General features: G+C 48.0%; 1 protein-coding gene across 2 annotated transcripts in view; it reads left to right on the top strand.

Moving 5' to 3' along the window:
• The first annotated feature begins 2409 nt into the window (after window positions 1–2409).
• Window positions 2410–21621, top strand: part of ACACB (acetyl-CoA carboxylase beta) — a 352023-nt gene continuing 332811 nt past the window's right edge. For both annotated transcript variants that reach the window (XM_075320034.1, XM_075320035.1), the window contains exon 1: window positions 2410–2497. The gene's annotated coding sequence lies outside the window, so the exon portion shown is untranslated. The remainder of the gene's footprint in view (window positions 2498–21621) is intronic.

Raw genomic sequence — 21621 nt, forward strand, 5'->3', positions numbered from 1 at the left:
GGATCGAGGAGAGAGGTGAGGGCAGAGCAATGGTGAAACGAGGAGAGGTACTTGTTGTTTTATTTTATTTTTTTTAAATCAGTGAGTACACGGTGGCCAGAGGCCTAGTGGGTTGCAGTATACATGGAGGTCTAGGGGGCTGCATTATACATGGATGCCTGGGGGGCTGCATTATACATGGAGGCCTGGAGGGCTGCATTATACATGGAGGCCTGGGGGGCTGCATTATACATGGAGGCCTGGGGCGCTGCATTATACATGGAGGCCTGGGGGGCTGCATTATACATGGAGGTCAAGGGGGCTGCATTATACATGGAGGCCTGGGGGGGCTGCATTATACATGGAGGTCTAGGGGGGCTGCATTATACATGGAGGTCTAGAGGGGCTGCATTATACATGGAGGTCTAGGGGGGCTGCATTATACATGGTCTAGGGGACTGCATTATACATGGAGGACTAGAGGGCTGCATTATACATGGAGGCCTAGAGGGCTGCATTATACATGGAGGTCTATGGGGATGTATTATACAACATGAAGGATACCTTATACATGGACCATAGGGGTGCATTATACATGGAGGAGTATGAGGTTGCATAATAGAAAATGAAGGACACCTTATACATGGACTATAGAGGTGCATTATACATGGAGAAGTATGGGGCTGCATAATACAATATGAAGGTTTATGGGGCTGCATTATAATACATATAGGACTATGGGGGGGGGGGCATTATAAAACATGGAGGACTATGGGAGTGCATTATAATATATGGAGGACTATGTGGTGCAATATAATATATGGAGTACTATAGAGTGCAATATAATATATGGAGTACTGTGGGGAGCATTATAGTATATGGAGTACTATGGGGTGAATTATAATACATGGAGGACTATGGGGGTGCATTCTAATATATGAAGGGTTATGTGGGACACTTTATACTATATGGAAGGCTATGTGGGGGCCATTATTGTATTTGGACAACTATATAAGAGGGGGGGCAAAGATACAAGCATGGGATGAGAATGTTTTGTGCTAAGGGAAAAAGGCTCTTTCCCTCAGCACCCAGCTTTCCCATGCTCTGCTATGTATCTTCTCTCTGCACCCAGCTTTCTCATGCTCTGATATAGGAAAGCTGGGTGCTGAGGGAAAGATGTATAGCAGAGCATGGGAAAGCTGGGTGCTGAGGGAAAGATGTATAGCAAAGCATGAGAAAGCTGGGTGCTGAGGGAATGATGTATAGCAGAGCATGGGAAAGCTGGGTGCTGAGGGAAAGATGTATAGCAGAGCATGGGAAAGCTGGGTGCTGAGGGAAAGATGTATAGCAAAGCATGAGAAAGCTGGGTGCTGAGGGAATGATGTATAGCAGAGCATGGGAAAGCTGGGTGCTGAGGGAAAGATGTATAGCAGAGCATGGGAAAGCTGGGTGCTGAGGGAAAGATGTATAGCAAAGCATGAGAAAGCTGGGTGCTGAGGGAATGATGTATAGCAGAGCATGGGAAAGCTGGGTGCTGAGGGAAAGATGTATAGCAGAGCATGGGAAAGCTGTGTGCCGATGACAAGATGGATATCAGAACATAGGAAAGCTGGGTGCTGATAGAGGGATTTCAGTTCATGGGTGTCGGTTTATGTGGAGGGGGGGGGGCAGGTCCAAACTTTGCACAGGGGCCCCTCAAACTCTAGTTAGGCCACTGAACATAGCCCCCTTTTCTCCACACACACGTACAAAATCACCCCTTTCATGATGCAGCTCCCCCCCCCCTGCATAACATCACTGATTCCCATGAATGTAACATCAGACCCCCAGCAAATATCATTATGCTGTTTCCCATAGTGCCCTATGAGAGTAACAGCCAGTTTCCTGTACAGTGCCCCCCTTTCCCCATGCAGCCCCACACACATAAAATCACCCTTATCCCTGTTCAGCCCCCAGTATGCAGCCCCTTCCCTGTGCAACCCTTCAAGATGTAACCAAGTAGGAACATCCACTTATTTGTATCGCTAAACACCCCTCAGATCACTCCCACTTTAGTCCTAAAGAACACGCTCCATTATGCAGCCCCGGTCCTCTCTAGGGTGATCTCTCCGTAGCCTCGGCCGCAGCCGCAGCACAACACTGAGGCCCCGCCCCTCGCTGTGACGTCATCCCCTCACAGGAGTAGCGCCTTCCCTGTATTGCTAGGACGGACTTCCTCACTGTGATATGCGGCGCATAGTACTAGAATGGGACTCTATAAAACTCTTCATTAACTGTCTCTAATTTCCGGCCATTTTTTCATAGACTGCACATAGAACTCTGCCTGCTGCCCACCCCAAAATGGCTGCGGAAACCCACAGACTCTAACGCACGCCCCCGTGCAGTGTGAGGACAGGCGGCTGTAGCCACACCTCCCAGTGCCAAGGCTAATGGGCGTGGCCTGCTCCTGTCAACCCTGCCTGTGCTATGTGTACACACTGGACAGAAGCTGATAACAGCGAGAACACGAGGATGGATGGTAAGCGGTGTGCATGGATGTGGAGGCTCTACAAGTACTACACCAGAGGGTGCGGAGCTGGCACCTGGCTCAGTATCACTGCTTGCTGTGCTACAGGCTTTACTTCTGTTAGATGGTGTGCACTTGTTATGTACAATCAGGGTCTGTGCACTTGTATAGTTTCTATGGTTCCTTATCGGGGAAGAGCATTGGCAGACCAATGTGCCCCCATGTCTGGCCACTGCTGAACCCTGTCCATGTGGGGCATCAGAGCATTGGGAGATCAGTGTGCCCCCAGGTCTGACCACTCTCTGTCCATGGGGGGCATCAGATCATTGGGAGATCAGTGTGCCCCCTTGTCTGGCCACTGCTGTCCCCAGTTCATGGGGGTCATCAGATCATTGGGAGACCAGTGTGCCCCCATTTCTGGCCACTGCTGAACCCTGTCCATGGGGGGCATCAGATCATTCGGAGACCAGTGTGCCCCCATTTCTGGCCACTGCTGAACCCTGTCCATGGGGGTCATCAGATCATTGGGAGACCAGTGTGCCCCCATTTCTGGCCACTGCTGAACCCTGTCCATGGGGGGCATCAGATCATTCGGAGATCAGTGTGCCCCCTTGTCTGGCCACTGCTGTCCCCTGTCCGTGTGGGGCATCGGATCATTGGGAGAACAGTGTGCCTCCATTTCTGGCCACCCCCTGTCCATGTGGGGCATCAGAGCATTGGGAGATCAGTGTGCCCCCCATTTTTGGCCACCCCCTGTCCATGGGGGGCATCAGATCATTGGGAGTGGGAGACCAGTGTGCCCCTATATCTGTCCACTGCTGTACCCTGTCCATGGGGGGCATCAGATCATTGGGAGTGGGAGACCAGTGTGCCCCTATATCTGTCCACTGCTGTACCCTGTCCATGGGGGCATCAGATCATTGAGAGACTAGTGTGCCCCCATGTCTGGCCACTGCTGTACCCTGTCCATGTAGGGCATTAGAGCATTGGGAGACCAGTGTGCCCCCCATTTTTGGCCACCCCCTGTCCATGGGGGGTATCATATCATTGGGAGACCGGTGTGTTCCCATATCTGGCCACTCCCTGTCCATATGAGGCATCAGAGCATTGGGAGACCAGTGTACCCCCATGTCTGGCCACTGCTGTCCTCTCTCCATGTGGGGCATCAGAGCATTTGCAAACCAGTGTACTGCCAGGTCTGGCCACAGCCTGTCCAAGGAGGGCATCAGATCTTTGGAAGATCAGTGTGTCTCCTTGTCTGGTCACAGCTGCCCTTGTCTGTGTGGGGCATCAGATCATTGGGAGACCAGTGTGCCCCCATATCTGGCCACTGCTATCCACTCTCCATGGGGGAAGGGGGGGGGCATCAGATCATTGGGAGACCAGTGTGCCCCCATATCTGGTCACTGCTGCCCCCTATCCGTGTGGAGCATCGGATCATTGGGAGACTGATGTGCCCCTCTGTCTGGCCACTCTGTCCACGTGGGGCATTAGACCACTTACAGACCAGTGTGCCCCCATGTCTGGCCACGGCTCTCCCCTTTCCATGTGATCGGATAGCTCCTATGGGTCTATTTTTACTTGTGCTCCGATCACCTGATCTTCCCAGCAGGGGCCACCTCAGTGCTACTCATGGGACACTGACCTTTGGCACACTTAATGCCAGCTGATCACAGAGGGGCCTGTATTTTGGAATTGTGGGTAAACAATTCTTGGCTGGCTCCTGTGTGCCCGCCTGTTTGCTGCACACAACCTGTAGCTCCAGCACCTCAGCCTCGCCCCACCCAGACCTATATACCAAACAGAAGATTTTGGAACTTTTCAGATCCATGTGCTGTGTCTGCGACCACCTGTCTGTACGAGATGAGGTGTCCAGTGACACTGGGCATATGCGTCATATCCTGAAGAATATGTCTTCTGTCAGCCAGACGGACCCCATAAGACCCTCTCCATGACATCTGCCCCCGGTACACAATTGAGAGTCATTTTCTATACTTGCCAAAGGCTATCAATACCAGCTCGGTGGTTGTCCGAACCCTGGCACCCCAGCAATCAGATGTTTAACCCCTTACTGATGCAGACTATTTTCGCTTCTGGGTTTTTGTTTTTCCTCCCCTTCTTCCATCAGTCATAACATTTATTTTTTCTTCCACATGGCCATATTTTTGAAAAAGGAGTTGCTGTTTGATTTTATTTTTCAACTAGCTGTACTAGCCGGCTTCACCCGGGCTAATAACTGCTGTTAACAAAATAGAATGTATTAACAAAAATGTATTCTGCACACAAAAAACACAAAACAAATAGATAGAAATGTAATTATTAATTGTTGCCTATATTAACCAATCAGAGCTCAGATTAATTAGCTGTAACAAAATAGAAGCTAAGCTGTGATTGGTTGCTATTGGCAGCCTGATAAATCTCCAGGCAACAGAAAGCCCTCCCCCCTGACAGTATATATTAGCTCACACATACACATAATAGACAGGTCATGTGACTGACAGCTGCCGTATTTCCTATATGGCACATTTGTTGTTCTTGTAGTTTGGCTGCTTATTAATCAGATTTTTATTTTTGAAGGATAATACCAGACTTGTGTGTGTTTTAGGGCGATTATGTGGTGAGGTTGGTGTATGTGTGGTGAGATGTGTGCTGAGGGTGGTAGTGTGTGGCACATTTTGTGTGTGTGTTCATATCCCCAAGTGTGGTGAGTATCCCATGTCGGGGCCCCACCTTAGCAATTGTACGGTATATACTCTTTGGCGCCATCACTCTCATTCTTTAAGTCCCCCTTGTTCACATCTGGCAGCTGTCAATTTGCCCCCAACACTTTTTGTTTCACTTTTTCCCCATTATGTAGATAGAGGCAAAATTGATTGGTAAATTGGAACGCGCGGAGTTAAAATTTCGCCTCACAACATAGCACCTGGCGCTGCCTGGGATAGTAACTGTCTCTCTGTTTCTCTCCCATTCTCTGTCTGTCTCCCCCTCTGTATATATCTCTCTGTCACTCTCTCTCTCTTTGTCTGTCTCTTTCCCTGTCTATCTATTTCGTTCCCTGTCTATCTATCTCGTTCCCTGTCTATCTATCTCGTTCCCTATCTCTGTCACTTTCCCTCTCTGTCACTTTCCCTGTCTGTCACTTTCCCTGTCTGTCACTTTCCCTGTCTGTCTCTTTCCCTGTCTGTCTCTTTCCCTGTCTGTCTCTTTCCCTGTCTGTCTCTTTCCCTGTCTGTCTCTTTCCCTGTCTGTCTCTTTCCCTGTCAGTCTGTATCTATCTCTTTGTGTCTGTCTCTTACCTTGTCTACGTCTGTTTCTTACCCTGTCTGTGTCTGTCTCTTTCCCTGGCTGCATTGTGACACGCCAACATTCCATATAAGGGCGTGGCTGCGCATTCTTTTGAAGTTCTGGCTGCACTGTGGCTCAGAGCTCCATTCGCTTTAATGGAGGCAGGTTTTTTGGCGAATAACTGTAAAGAGCGGGGTTAAAATTTCCCCTCAAAACATAGCCTATGACGCTCTCGGGGTCCAGAAGTGTGAGTGTGCAAAATTTTGTGGTTGTAGCTGCGACGGTGTGGATGCCAATCCCAGACACACACACACACACACACACACACACACACACACACACAGCTTTATACAGTTAGGTCCAGAAATATTTGGACAGTGACTCAATTTACGCGAGTTGGGCTCTGCATGCCACCACATTGGATTTGAAATGAAACCTCTACAACAGAATTCAAGTGCAGATTGTAACGTTTAATTTGAAGGTTTGAACAAAAATATCTGATAGAAATTGTAGGAATTGTACACATTTCTTTACAAACACTCCACATTTTAGGAGGTCAAAAGTAATTGGACAAATAAACCAAACCCAAACAAAATATTTTTATTTTCAATATTTTGTTGCGAATCCTTTGGAGGCAATCACTGCCTTAAGTCTGGAACCCATGGACATCACCAAATGCTGGGTTTTCTCCTTCTTAATGCTTTGCCAGGCCTTTACAGGCGCAGCCTTCAGGTCTTGCTTGTTTGTGGGTCTTTCCGTCTTAAGTCTGGATTTGAGCAAGTGAAGTGCATGCTCAATTGGGTTAAGATCTGGTGAATGACTTGGCCATTGCAGAATGTTCCACTTTTTTGCACTCATGAACTCCTGGGTAGCTTTGGCTGTATGCTTGGGGTCATTGTCCATCTGTACTATGAAGCGCCGTCCGATCAACTTTGCGGCATTTGGCTGAATCTGGGCTGAAAGTATATCCCGGTACACTTCAGAATTCATCCGGCTACTCTTGTCTGCTGTTATGTCATCAAACACAAGTGATCCAGTGCCATTGAAAGCCATGCATGCCCATGCCATCACGTTGCCTCCACCATGTTTTACAGAGGATGTGGTGTGCCTTGGATCATGTGCCGTTCCCTTTCTTCTCCAAACTTTTTTCTTCCCATCATTCTGGTACAGGTTGATCTTTGTCTCATCTGTCCATAGAATACTTTTCCAGAACTGAGCTGGCTTCATGAGGTGTTTTTCAGCAAATTTAACTCTGGCCTGTCTATTTTTGGAATTGATGAATGGTTTGCATCTAGATGTGAACCCTTTGTATTTACTTTCATGGAGTCTTCTCTTTACTGTTGACTTAGAGACAGATACACCTACTTCACTGAGAGTGTTCTGGACTTCAGTTGATGTTGTGAACAGGTTCTTCTTCACCAAAGAAAGTATGCGGCGATCATCCACCACTGTTGTCATCCGTGGACGCCCAGGCCTTTTTGAGTTCCCAAGCTCACCAGTCAATTCCTTTTTTCTCAGAATGTACCCGACTGTTGCTTTTGCTACTCCAAGCATGTCTGCTATCTCTCTGATGGATTTTTTCTTTTTTTTCAGCCTCAGGATGTTCTGCTTCACCTCAATTGAGAGTTCCTTAGACCGCATGTTGTCTGGTCACAGCAACAGCTTCCAAATGCAAAACCACACACCTGTAATCAACCCCAGACATTTTAACTACTTCATTGATTACAGGTTAACGAGGGAGACGCCTTCAGAGTTAATTGCAGCCCTTATAGTCCCTTGTCCAATTACTTTTGGTCCCTTTAAAAAGAGGAGGCTATGCATTACAGAGCTATGATTCCTAAACCCTTTCTCCAATTTGGATGTGAAAACTCTCATATTGCAGCTGGGAGTGTGCACTTTCAGCCCATATTATATATATAATTGTATTTCTGAACATGTTTTTGTAAACAGCTAAAATAACAAAACTTGTGTCACTGTCCAAATATTTCTGGACCTAACTGTATATTAGATTGGGAATAGGTGGGGGATAAACATTATTTTTTTTTTTTGCTTAATTACCACAATTTTTTTTTAATAGTCGCCTTAGGGGACTTTAATTTGCAATTGATCGCTTGTACTGTATGCTGCAATACACTATTATTGCTGTATATAGCACAAATAAGAAATCGGTGAAGCCCAGCCTATAGATGGTGGCCTTCAGTAAGCCTCCGGCTAACATGATAGATCAATCAGCATGTATAGGTGCACTTACGCAGCCAAACTAATTCAATGCCACTGTCGGAAATCAAGATTGCATCAATATGGCTTAAAGAGGTTAGCCACTACTTGACCTATCCTAATGACAGGCCATCACTGTTTGATCGGCTGGGGTCAAACACCCGACACCCTCGCCAATCAGCTGCTCTCAGTGCCGGTGGCAGCAAACAGCTGGAAATGCTCAGTTCCGAAGCTGCCCCGACAAAGAACAGCTGATCGGCGGGGGTGCCAAGTGTCGGACCCCGGACAATCAGACATTGATGGACTGTCATTAGGATAGGTCATCAATGTAAAAGTAGTGGACCACCTCTTTAAAATTGACCTGAGGTATAAAAGAATGGTATCCCCCAGTGGGTGGAAATGCAGCAGCTGACAGCCGTACACTATAGCTGACACCCTGCTGCATCAGTCACAATCGCTGTTGTCACCAACTATGGCTATTTAACCCTGCAGATGCTGCTGTCTATTGTTACTATAGCATCTAGATGGTGGGGGCTCCCTCTATAACCCCACCGGCACCCTGAGATCATGATTGTGTAGTTCTGATGGTTGCCATGACAATTCATGGCCTAATATCGGCCTTAAACTAGTGACCTGTTCATAAGTTTGGCTGAGGCCACATGGGGTTATGTGCCTGTCCTCACATGACACTCTGCTCACATTCGCAGCACAGCGGGAGCCGAGTGTCATGCGACTGTGGTCCGATCGTGCGATCAGACCACAGCTGCTGGGGGTGAGCCAGCACTGAGGAGGGGCGGGCCGGCGCTGTGGAGGGGGAGGTAGGGATTTATCTCCCTCTCTCCTCCACAGCCGGCTATTGCCATTCTCGCACTGCACTCGCGATACAGCAGTGTAATGAGAGTGCTATGCGATGTTTCTCTTGCCCCATAGACTTGAATGGCTGCGAGTGAAACAGGATCGCATTACAATCGCAGCATGCGACTGTTTTCTCGGTCTCATGGGAGCTGCCCCATAGAATAATATTGGTCCGAGTGGAATACGATTTTTTTTTTATTATCACATTCCACTTGCACCGTTTTTCTCGCCGTGTGTCCTAGGCCTTAGCAACATTTAGGTGGTAAAAACTTTATTTTTTCTTTTCTGTCTTGGCACTTTTCTTTAATTCCTTAAAAGCAGCTGAAGGGTTGAAGAACTACATGACAGCCATTTTGAATAACTTGTATTAATTTATTTAATCTGCGAGGCACTGACTTTTTTTGGTTTTCTGTTTGGTTTTAGGACCCTCCCTGTTTTCTGGGAATTTTTGTAGGTTTATACGATTTTGTTGCTGTTGATTGGTTGTTTTTAAAATGGTATCACATTTTGTGGGTTTCCAATATACTGTCTTTTTTGCTTTGTAAGACGCACTTTTTCCCCCCCAAAACTTGGGGAAAATGGGGGTGCGTCTTATAAAATGGATATGGCTTACCAGGGCGGCGATGGTTGAGCGGGGTTGTAGGAGACAGGGTCATAGGATGTGCTTGGGGGAGTTGCGGCGTGCGGCATTGATCTGCAGGCGGGCGGGCTGCGAGGGTGTCTCGAAGACGGGTGCATTGATCTGCGGGCGGGCTACGAGGGTATCTCTGTGGTTGGTGCGTTCATCGTGAGGCGGGTGGGCTACAAGGGTGTCTCGGCGGCAGGTGCATTGAGCTGACTGCTCAATTGAATTACTTGCGGTTGACGAGATGAACTTCAGGAAAATGGCCGCAGAGGCGGCGTGTGCACAGATTGACACAATGGACTTCAAAAAAATGGACACGGAGTCCTATCTGTGCAAGTGCCACCTCCGCGGCCATTTTCTTGAAGTCCTTATCAACCGCAGGCCAGCAGTCAGCTCAATGGACCAGCCGCTGAGACTCACACGCAGCCCACCCAAGACACCCCGTGCTGTGACATCTCTGCAGACCACCCACCCACAGATCAATGGCGCCCTCCGCGACACCCCTGATTGCATCCTGTGACCTTTCTCCCATGACCCCGCTCCACCACCATCTCCCTGGTAAGCCATACCCGGGGGATTCAATTGTGCCCGCTGCTACACGAGGATATTTAGAATATTTAAAATTGTAGCAGTAGTTTTTCTAACAAAATAAAAGACTATTTTTACTGACTGATCAGGGCCGGCTCCAGATTTTCGTGGGCCCTAAGCGAAAGAGTCTCAGTGGGCCCCATGCACACACAGACACGCACATTCACAGATACATACACATACAGGCATAAGTACATATACATATTTGAAGACATTGACAAAAATACATATAAACAGACATAGACATATACACAGTCATATACACGGACATACATAGATATACATATCATACATACACACAGAGACACATTAGAGATATATGGCCGCGCTCACATTAGCCGTATTTTGCCGCAGGGCTGGATCCGTCAGAAATGCGTTTCAGCTCCATTCATTTCCTATGGAATCGCGGAAACATGCGGTCACATGCGGTAGCTACCGCAAGTGACTGCATCTTGCTATGATTCCATAAGAAATTAATGGAGCTGAAACGCATTTCTGTCGGATCCGGTTTTGCGGCAAAATACGGCTGATGTGAGCGCGGCCTAATATGGGGAAGCTGGCAGCAGCCTCACTCGTCTCCCCCGCTTGTCTCCATCCAGCTCCTTCCGTGGCTATGCAGGCCGCTGTGTGATGGCCGTCACTTATAAACATGGCTACGCACAGTGCACTGACTGTTGGCAGGGACGCTGCCGGGCCGGAGCTGCGCCTTCAATTCTCAAGCCTCACTGCTAGCAGACAAGGCCACACAGTGCAGACTGAAACTGCTGTATATACATAGCAGGAGACTGGGGCTACAGTATATACATCACAGGGGAAGCAAATTACTGAGGAGGGTAGACAGCTCTGAGGCACTGCTGCTCCTCTTCACTTTTCATTTGTGGGACGAGAGTGCATCGCGTGTTAACTCCGCTCACAGATGAATGCCATTCTACAGTGCACATAGCATTCATCAGTGAATGCTGCCTGTGCGTGGTCGCACTGCAAGAGCTGGTTTAAAGGGCTGGCAAAGTGCGGCTGCCGGCCTGAGCAGTGCAGTCCCTAGTAATCTGCCCAGGGGCTGCAGAAAAGATCACCTGTCCTGCCGACAGCGAGTGGCCCCCCTGTTTGTCTACAGCTTCAGCACTTGCACAGGTGCGCCTGGTGGAGACCCGCGCCCTGGTGCTGATGTAAAGCAGACACGAGGTAAATGTTATTTATTAACTATTTTGTGACTATCTGGATTAAAGGGTTAATCAACGTTTGAAAATTGCAATTTTTTAAAAATGTTTGTCAAATTTCAGATACGTATATACATAAACACAAAACAGATCAGCCTACCATTATTATAACATATAAATGTCATGAAAAAAAAAACAAAAAAACCCCTCAAAATAACAGGAATACGTAGAAACATTAGAGTTATTGCCACGTAAAGGGACTTGTCAAATTTGAAAAATTAGAGACAGGTGTCAGCTGTATAATGCAGCCGGCACCTGCTGTAGATGGAGTTCTGTGCTTCGCCACTCCATACAGGTTAACTTACATGTACATCGTACATCTAAAGGGTGCACAGCACTCAGGCACGCTCTGTGCCACTTCATTGTATAAACTGCTCTGTATGTCAAATTGTCTAATATTAGTGCAGATGTACTGTGTATTGCGCCTTTATCCAATTTATATAAGGCCTAATGTACAGCATGCATGTGACAGCCACTGTCAATCACTGGCCTGCTGCCTGATAGTCCTCCATATTCATGAGCCCTATATACATAGTTACATAGTTACATAGTTACTTAGGTTGAAAAAAGACCTAAGTCCATCTAGTTCAACCTTCCTTCACCAGTTCTACATTTAGTCACTAAGTCATTTATAACCAACAATGTTGTGTGTACTGAGGAAATCATCCAGCCCTTTTTTAAAAGCTGTTATAGTGTCTGCCATTACTACCTCTTGTGGTAGGGCATTCCACAGTCTGACCGCTCTAACTGTAAAGAACCCTTTCCTATTTAGGTGTCGGAATCGCTTTTCTTCCACTCGCAGTGAGTGCCCCCTGGTCCTTAGTACTGTCTTTGGAAGAACTAAGTCATGTGCCAGTCCTTTATATTGACCACACATGTATTTATACATATAAATGAGATCTCCTCTGAGACGTCTTTTTTCTAAGCTAAACATATCTAACTTTTCCAACCTGTCATCATATGGGAGGCCTTCCATTTCTTGTAGTAGTCTAGTTGCCCGCCTTTGAACTGACTCTAACTTCTGAATGTCCTTTTTAAAATGTGGAGCCCAAAACTGGATCCCATATTCCAGATGTGGCCTTACAAGTGATTTATAGAGGGGTAACAATACGTTGGGATCACGGGATCTAATCTCTCTTTTTATACACCCTAAAATCTTGTTTGCTTTAGCAGCTGCTGCTTGACATTGAGTGCTGCTGCTCAGCTTATTTGTAATGAGAATACCCAAGTCCTTCTCCTGTTCTGTAGTCCCGAGTTTACTTCCATTTAATGTATACGCAGCTATAGGATTACTCCGTCCTAGGTGCATTACTTTACATTTATCAACATTAAATCTCATTTGCCAAGTATCTGCCCATTCTGACATCTCATGCCGATCTTTTTGTAATATTGTACTATCCAGGTCAGTTTTTAATATCCTACATAGTTTGGTGTCATCGGCAAAGACTGACACTGTACTATCAATCCCATCCACAAGGTCATTAATAAAGAGAGTAAAAAGAATCGGTCCAAGCACAGATCCCTGCGGCACCCCACTGCTGACTATAGCCCATTTAGAGAATGTACCATTTATGACTACTCTTTGTTTCCTATCTTTTAGCCAATTCCTTACCCAGTTGCATATTGTGTCCCCTAGTCCTTGCTTCTGGAGCTTTAGTATAAGGCTATTATGTGGTACAGTATCAAATGCCTTTGCAAAGTCCAAATAAATCACATCAGCTACATTACCAATATCCAGGTTTGAACTTACCCCCTCATAGAATCCCAACAGGTTGGTTAGACACGACTTATCTTTCATGAATCCATGCTGTTGGTCAGCTATCATATTATTTTCTGCAATATATTTTTGCATGTCATCCCTTAAAATGCCCTCAAAAACTTTGCATACTACTGATGTCAGGCTTACTGGACGGTAGTTGCCTGGATCTACCCTCTTACCTTTCTTAAATATCGGTACCACATCAGCAATCCTCCAATCCTGAGGCACCAACCCCGTTACAAGTGAGTCTAAAAAGATGAGATACAGCGGTCTGTCGATTACGGAGCTCAATTCCCTCAATATTCGTATCTGGCCCTGGGGATTTGTCAATGTTTAATTTACTCAGACGTAACCCCGCTCACACCAAGCTTCCTGTGTACAATATGTATAGGAAGAAAGCTGCCAATCAGTGTTTGGGCGGGGTTAAACCGAGCTCAGCATTAAGAGAACTGTTATATCTGCAGCAGATAAAACAGTGAAATCCAGGATCAAAGGGTTAAAGCATCTGCGGTTTGTTTCTGCGCATTTCGAAGCCAACACCAGCTTCTTCCTCAGGATAAAACCACAATGAAGGGAAGAAGCTGGTGTTGGCTTCGAAATGCATAGAAATAAACCGCAGTTGCTTTTAACCCTTTCATCCTGGAGTTACTCTTATTGCTTCTGAAGGGCAGTGCAGACGTTCCATACACCACTTTTGTTTCCGGTTATTCGCCACATTTGGATCAGCAGCAGCTTTTCTTACATGTGCTTCTTTTATATCCACCATGTGAGCACAATCTATTATTTTTAATTTGTCTGCACACCTGATCTTTATTTTTATATAGCGCCAACATATTCCGCAGCGCTTTTTACATACATCAGGAACACTGTCCCCATTGGGGCTCACAATCTAAATTCCCTAACTGTATGTCTTTGGAGTGTGGGAGGAAACCAGAGAACCCGGAGGAAACCCACGCAAACACGAGGAGAGCATACAAACTCCTTGCAGATGTTGTCCTTGGTGGGATTCGAACCCAGGACCCCAGCGCTGCAAGACTGCAGTGATAACCACTGAGACACAGTGCCTCCTATGCTCCTTTCTTTTCTCGCCAGTTTTTCACTTCAATATATCCTACTCACAGAAGTGGTATAAGTCATTGTGCGCATGCTGCGTTTTTTTGCCGCGTTTTTCGGGTGCAGTTTCCTTCCCCAGCAACGTCTGAGATTTCATTTTTGCTGTACGCACATTGCAATTATTTTTTTTGGCTGCATCTTTGTGGTGACCACAAAGATTCAGAATGTCAATTCTTTTTGCGTTTTGACCCTGCGTTTCAGAGGACTGGCAGATCAATCGCCCGCTGACTTGGGGTCGGCGGGGGATTGATCCCTGGTATCTGGCCAGATGCTGGTCCCCAAAAGTCTATGGGGAATTGAATTCGGTGCAAAGGGATATGAGCAAGCGCTTCATGCTAACCAATCACCGGGGTGGCTGTCACTCTGCTCCCAAGGTCTCTCATTCTTCTTCCCAGGCCGCTTATTAGGCTCATACATATTCACTGCTTCCCCCGCCCACCGGCATCTGTGATTGGTTGCAGTCATACGAGCCCCAACGCTGAGTGATTGTCTGAGGCTTCCAATCACAGACGCCGGTGGGCAGGTCTATATTGTAAAATAAAATAAATTAAAATAAAAAATTGGCTTCGGATCCCCCATATGATGATACCAGCACAGATTAAGCCAGCTCGGGGTTGGTATTCTCTGACTGACATATCCATGGTTTTTGGGAGCCCCCCCAGCCTAAAAATATCAGCCTGCAGCTCCCGGAATTGCCGCATCCATTAGATGCGACAGTCCCGACACTTTACATGGCTTTTCCTCATTTCCCTGGTGCGGTGGCAGTTGGGGTAATAAGGTGTTAATGGCAGCCCACAGCAGCCACTAAGTCGTAGATTAGTGATGGAAGGTGTCTATGACACCCCCCATCACTAATCTGTAAGTGAAAGTATATAAAATAAAATACAAAAAAGCCACCCTCTTTCACCACTTTCTTAACCCCATAAACACTTCTGCATGTCCGAAGTAATCCACAAGAGGTCCCACAATGCTTCCAGCTACATCTATAGCTGTCAGCGAGATTCATAGAACATGACTGCGTGCTGTGAGCTCCACGCAGCGACTGAAGTGAGCCACACGATCAGCGGTGACGTCACTCAGGTTAGCCGCAGGCACAGCTGGAGTCCTCCACCTGTGACCGCATATCACCTGACTGACGTCATCGCTGATCGCGCGTCTCAGGTGGAGGACTTCAGCTGTGGCCGTGGATAGCCTGAGTAATGTCACCACTGATCGCACGGCTCACTTCAGTCGCTGCGTGGAGCTCACAGTGGGCAGTCATGCTCTATGGCCGCTCATTGTGACTGAGATGTAGCAGAGCTGGAATCGTTGTGGGACCTCGTGTGGATTACGTTGGACCTACAGGGATCACTTACAGAAAAGTGATGGGGGGGTCTGCCATTAACTCCTTATTACCCTAATAGCCACCATACCAGGGCAACGGGAAGAGCTGGATGCGCCACTTCTGGGTGCGGCTGCAAGCTGCTATTGTTAAGTTGAAAAGGGCCAAATAAGCATGGTCCTTCCCACCTTCATAATATCAGCCCCCAGTTGTCTACTGTACTTTGGCTGGTTTTAGAAAAATGGGGGGGGGGAATTCATTTTTTTTTTTTTAAGTAAATCAAACAATTTAATAAAAAAAAAAGCATGGGATCCCCTCTATCTATAACCAGCCAGGGTACAGCAGACAGCTGAGGGTTGCAGCCTGCAGCTGCTGTTGTTCCTGTACTGCATATGAAAAATGGGGGAGAGCCCACGTCATTTTTTTACCAAAAAATAAAAACAAACAAAAAAACAGCTGGCCAAGCTAGCTATTTCTCTTTATCGAGCTATTCTGTTATTTCTTTCTATCTATTCTGTTCTTTATTATTATTTATTCTCTATGTTCTATCTATTCTATATGTTATTTCTATCTATTCTTTCTATCTATCAATAGATTTGACTTAAAAAACGCATTGGTCAAAAACGCGGTAAAAAATGGCAAACCGAATGCTTTATGCGTTTTTGCCGCGGATGCATTTTTTAGGGGCCAAAAACGTGCATCTTTGTGGTCACCACAAAGATGCAGCTTGCGAACATAGCCCAAGATGTTCATTTCTGTGTAAAGAAATGTTATTGAAACAATAAGTAAATATGAGGCCTACATACACACCATCTAGGGCAGTGGTCACCAATCTTCTTTATGTTTGAGACCACATTCAGTTCTAATAAATGTGACTTGCGACAATCTATTGGGACCACACCACTTAACACCAAGAGCCTCACAGTCTCAATGTGACAGTGAAAGCTTCCCCACTAGAAAGGTGCAGCAAGACCTGGTGCCCCACTCACTTATAGGCAGTATACTTACACCCAGGGGTTCCCACTTTTCTGTATTCTTGGATCAAGCACATTCACGTCACTATCTTACTAAGCTTCAAGCACTGGTACTACCATCCCATCTCCAGTTTACTATATTTATCCTGGCATCCCAGTCAGGTTTTCTTCAGGTGGTGACTTATGTGAGTAGTCCCCACAGATCTTCTCTTCATAGTCGTTAGCCAGCCTAGTGCTCACACGCTGAGCTGGCAGACAGCCACCAGCCACATAATATGGGCTCACAAGCCACATCCGGCTTCTGAGCCTAAAGGCTGCTTTACACACGTCGATTTCATGTGCGATCGCATTTGCGATCGCACCCGCCCCCATCGTTTGTGCGGCACAAGTAGTTTGTTGCCCCTGTCGCATAAAGTCAGTAACCCCCGTCACACGCACTTACCTCCCGAACGTCCTCGCTGTGGGCGGCGAACATCCTCTTCCTGAAGGGGGAGGACGTTCGGTGTCACAGCGACGTCACACAGCCGCCGGCCAATAGATGCAGAGGGGCGGAGATGAGCGGGACGTAACATCCCGCCCACCTCCTGCCTTCCGCATTGCCGGCGGGACGCAGGTAAGCTGCAGTTCATCGTTCCCGTGGTGTCACACGGAGCGATGTGTGCTATCTCGGGAACAATGAACAACCGGAGCGCAGAAGGACGTTCGATAATTAGAAAATGAGCGACGTGTCAACGAGCACCGATAAGGTGAGTATTTTTGCTCGTTCATAGTCGCTCGTAGCTGTCACACGCTACGATATGTCAAACGATGCCAGATGTGCGTCACTTACGACGTGACCCCGACGACATATCGTAAGATATATCGTAGCGTGTAAAGCCCGCTTTAGGTTGGGGACCCCAGTTCTGGGGCATTACAAAATACAGAATCAGAGCAAGTGAAAGCTCATACACTATTACAGGTATGGAGCGGAGATTTGTTTTTTGTGCATTAGTATGATAAACCAGACTAGAATGTGTTTTACTTGTTTTCCTTGAAACTGTGCTTATCAATCTAACAATGCAGTTATGCGCACAGGACACGGATAAATTCCTGCCTTGTGTTATACCAGTAAGTGACATTATGGACACTGGATATAAGCGGCTTAGAACTTCTCTCTGCAATCCGTTCTGTTCTGTAAAATCCAGGCAGCAGTGCCCAGAATTCCTGGGAATTTTCTTTTTTTCCTTTCTGCCCAAAACAGATTCTGAAAATTTGGATTGTTTCAATTCCCAGCACAAAACAATGTAATCTCCATAAAATCATGACACGCTGCATTACGTCTTTGTGAAACTAAATGGGCAAAAAACAAACAGTCATAACGAGTACTTGATGGACTCCATGTACAGGAACAGAATGTACTTAGTCTTATGCGATGTTGCCAGTTTCACACTGTCCACTTCTATTTTTGTACAGGCTTCATAAATGAAGCTGCATCAGATTTACAAAATAAAATTGTACCAATGACGTCTAATTAAAAGGGGTTAGCCGATACTTATATTAGATGACCTATAATAAGAATAGGGTATCAATATAAAAGACCTATGGTGTCCATCAAATGGTACCCCACAATAAGTGGTGTGAGACTGTGACCGGAGTTATCTATGGCGGCCGGTATGTCTCGCCCCGGTTGTGCTCACTCCATGATAGAAAGTAAATCCACTATAGGGTTAATGCTGTTTCCCTACAGGCTGAAGGAAGGGTTAAATAGAATCAGGAACAAGGGCAGGTGTGCCGGGTGTGAGGGAGTGAACAGAACTCCCTGAGTTTTCTGCTGGAGAGGCACATGTATTGTGTTATGGACTTTTGTTTGGACATTAAAACCGTGTGCTGTGAACCTTAATGCCTGGATCCCGTGTCTTCTGCTGCGCAGCCGACCGTGCTACCTCACATATGGTGGAGAATGCGGGCATGACAGCCGGTGAGGTGTAGCATCCATCCCTGGTGACCCAGCTGCGCATGTCCTGGATTCGAGCGGCTATACTACAGCCCAAACCCGGCGACGCCATGGAGGACATACTAAAGCATTTGGCTCAGGCTAATGCACAGCAGCAACAGACCAATGCACACCTGCTCCAATCCTTGCAAGTTAAGGAAAAAAAACTCCAAGAACAGATGGATCAGGCCAATGCACGTCAGCAGCAAGCCTTGCAATTGCAGGAAAAAAGGCACCAAGAACAGATGATTCTCCTGGCCAAGTCGATCCGTGCCGGACCGGCAGCAACAACCCCGGGACCGGGTGACGACTGCAGCGTCCGGAAAGCGGTGAGACAAGCGTTGCAAAAGATGACCCCGGGTGATGATGTGGAAGCGTTCCTGGCGGTGTTTGAGCGGGTGGCCAAGCGGGAAAAGCTGCCGACCCCCCAGTGGGCTGAGGTATTGTCGCCCTATCTGACGGGGGAACCCCAAAAAGCGTACCTGGACCTCTGTACCGAGGACGCCATTGACTATGTGACCCTGAAAGCCGAAATACTGGCTCGGTTGGGGGTGAATACCTATGTGCGGGCTCAGCGGGTAAATCAGTGGTTCTATGAGGAAGCCAAACCCGTACGCTCCCAGGCCTATGACTTGTTGCATCTTGTAAAAAAGTGGTTGCAGCCTGACACTCTGAGCCCGGCGCAAATGGTGGAAAGGGTATTAGTGGATCGTTTTGTGCGCACTTTACCCGTCACCATTCAACAATGGGTAGGACAGGGTGACCCGAGTACCCTGGACCGATTAGTGTCCCTGGTAGAGCGGCATGTGGCTACGCAGGACTTGATACGGGACACTGAGACTTTGCGTGCCGCCCGTCGGTCCGGCCCCTCCAAGCCTAGGGCCAAGGACCCACCGCTGACAACGGTGCAGGAGTCCCCTACCGTCCCGTCTGAGGCCGCGGCCGCCATTCCTGAGGTCCGGAAGGTTCTGTACCCTAAACGACAACCAGTCAAGGGGGTTTCCGTCCCCATTAGATGTTGGCGGTGCCAGCGGGTGGGACATATGGAAGCCCAGTGTCCACTCACCACGGAGCCCATGGATTGTGGGGTTACCTGGCGGGGTTCAATGTATGCTCAGGTGGTGTCTACCGCTGACCTGGTCTCCCCAGAGACGGAGCCCCACCTGTGCCAAATACAGGTGAATGGATGTCCGGTTACAGGCTTGTTGGATTCCGGAAGCTTAGTGACCCTTGTGCGATCCACCTTGAGGGCTAAAGTAAAGGCCACAGGACGCACCGTGGGGGTGGTTTGCATACATCGGAACCGCCGCGACTATCCCACGGGGATTGTCACCATCACAGCACCTTGCGGTCAGGTGCAACATGAGGTGGGACTTCTTAACACTCTTCCTTATGACGTGATCCTAGGAAGGGATCTGCCCTATTTTTGGACTTTATGGAGGGGACCCCCTAAGTCCCCTCAGATATTGGTTGGTCCGGGACCTGAGCCCTACAATCCTGAATCCGGGACACCTGCCGTAGGGGTCACCATGATAGGGACAGAGTGTGAACCCGGTAGGTCGCCCCTAGAGGTATTGGCAGGAGAGGCTGAGACGGTCGAGCCCATCCCGGAGTTGGAGGCGTCCCCGGATACGTTTGGGACAGCCCAACTCCAGGACCCTACGTTGATACATGCCCGGAGTCGGGTGACAGTAGTTGACGGGGTGGCACAGCTGCCCGGTGCCCAGGTAAGGTACCCCCATTTCGCTCTTAAGCAGGATTTACTCTACCGGGTAGATGAAATACGGGGCGTGGGGGTAGAACAGTTGGTGGTGCCCCAGCCGCATCGCCGGCGGGTCCTCGACTTGGCTCATAAACACCTGATGAGTGGCCACCTAGGGGTCAAGAAAACGCAGGAGCGAATATTGCAAAGGTTCTATTGGCCCGGGGTCTTTGGGGAGGTAAAACGGTTCTGCGAAACCTGCCCGGAGTGTCAGCTTACCGCACCCCTGACCCATTTTCGCAGTCCGTTGGTACCGTTACCCATTATAGAAGTCCCTTTTGAACGGATAGGGATGGATCTGGTGGGGCCCCTCGTAAAGTCCGCTCGAGGGCACCAACACATCCTAGTGATCGTTGACTATGCCACCCAGTATCCCGAGGCGATACCTCTCAGACATACTGCAGCAAAGCTTATAGCTCGGGAGTTGTTTGCTGTGTTCTGCCGGGTGGGGTTGCCCAAGGAGATCCTTACGGATCAGGGGACCCCATTCATGTCTAAAGTGACCAAAGAGCTATGCCGGCTACTCCAGATCAAGCAGTTGCGTACGTCTGTGTATCATCCTCAAACGGACGGTTTAGTCGAGCGTTTCAATAAAACCCTGAAAACCATGTTAAGAAGGGTGATCTCAAAAGACGGGAAAGACTGGGATATGATGCTTCCATACTTGATGTTTGCCATACGAGAGGTGCCACAGGCATCCACGGGGTTTTCGCCTTTTGAATTGTTATACGGGCGACATCCCCGGGGATTGTTGGACCTGGCAAAAGAAACATGGGAACAAGAGCCCACCCGCCATAAAAGTGTGATCGAACACATTTTAGGTATGCAGAACCGCATAAGCGCGGTCATGCCAATTGTGAAGGAGCATTTACAGGAGGCTCAGGCCGCGCAAAGCGGCCGCTACAATAGACAAGCCACCGTGCGGACCTTTAAACCCGGGGATCGGGTGTTGGTATTAATCCCCACGGCGGAGAGTAAATTCCTGGCTCAGTGGCAAGGCCCCTACGAGATAAAGGAAAGAGTCGGGGTGGTTAACTATAAAGTATTGCAGCCCGGTAGGCGGAAACCTGAACAAATATACCATGTCAACCTATTAAAACCTTGGCAGGAACGGGAAAGCCTGATGGCTGTTTTTTCCCCACCTCCCTCCTCTTCGGGTCGTTCACATCCGGCTCCAGCGACCTCCGGAGAGGACGAACCGGAAGTAAGGATTGGAGAAGCCCTCACCAAGCAACAGAGGCGAGAGGCCAGACGGTTGGTTCAGCAGAACCCCGATGTCTTCTCCGAGCTGCCCGGTAGGACCAGTCTGATACGACACGATATTGTCACCGAGCCCCACCTGAAGGTACGCCTGAAGTCATACCGGGTACCGGAGGATCGACGACAAGCCATATCGGAGGAAGTAAAGACAATGTTACGCCTGGGGGTCATCGAAAAATCCCGGAGTG

This window comes from Anomaloglossus baeobatrachus, chromosome 1 (genome assembly GCF_048569485.1).
Source record: "Anomaloglossus baeobatrachus isolate aAnoBae1 chromosome 1, aAnoBae1.hap1, whole genome shotgun sequence".
Taxonomy (NCBI): Eukaryota; Metazoa; Chordata; class Amphibia; order Anura; family Aromobatidae; genus Anomaloglossus; species Anomaloglossus baeobatrachus.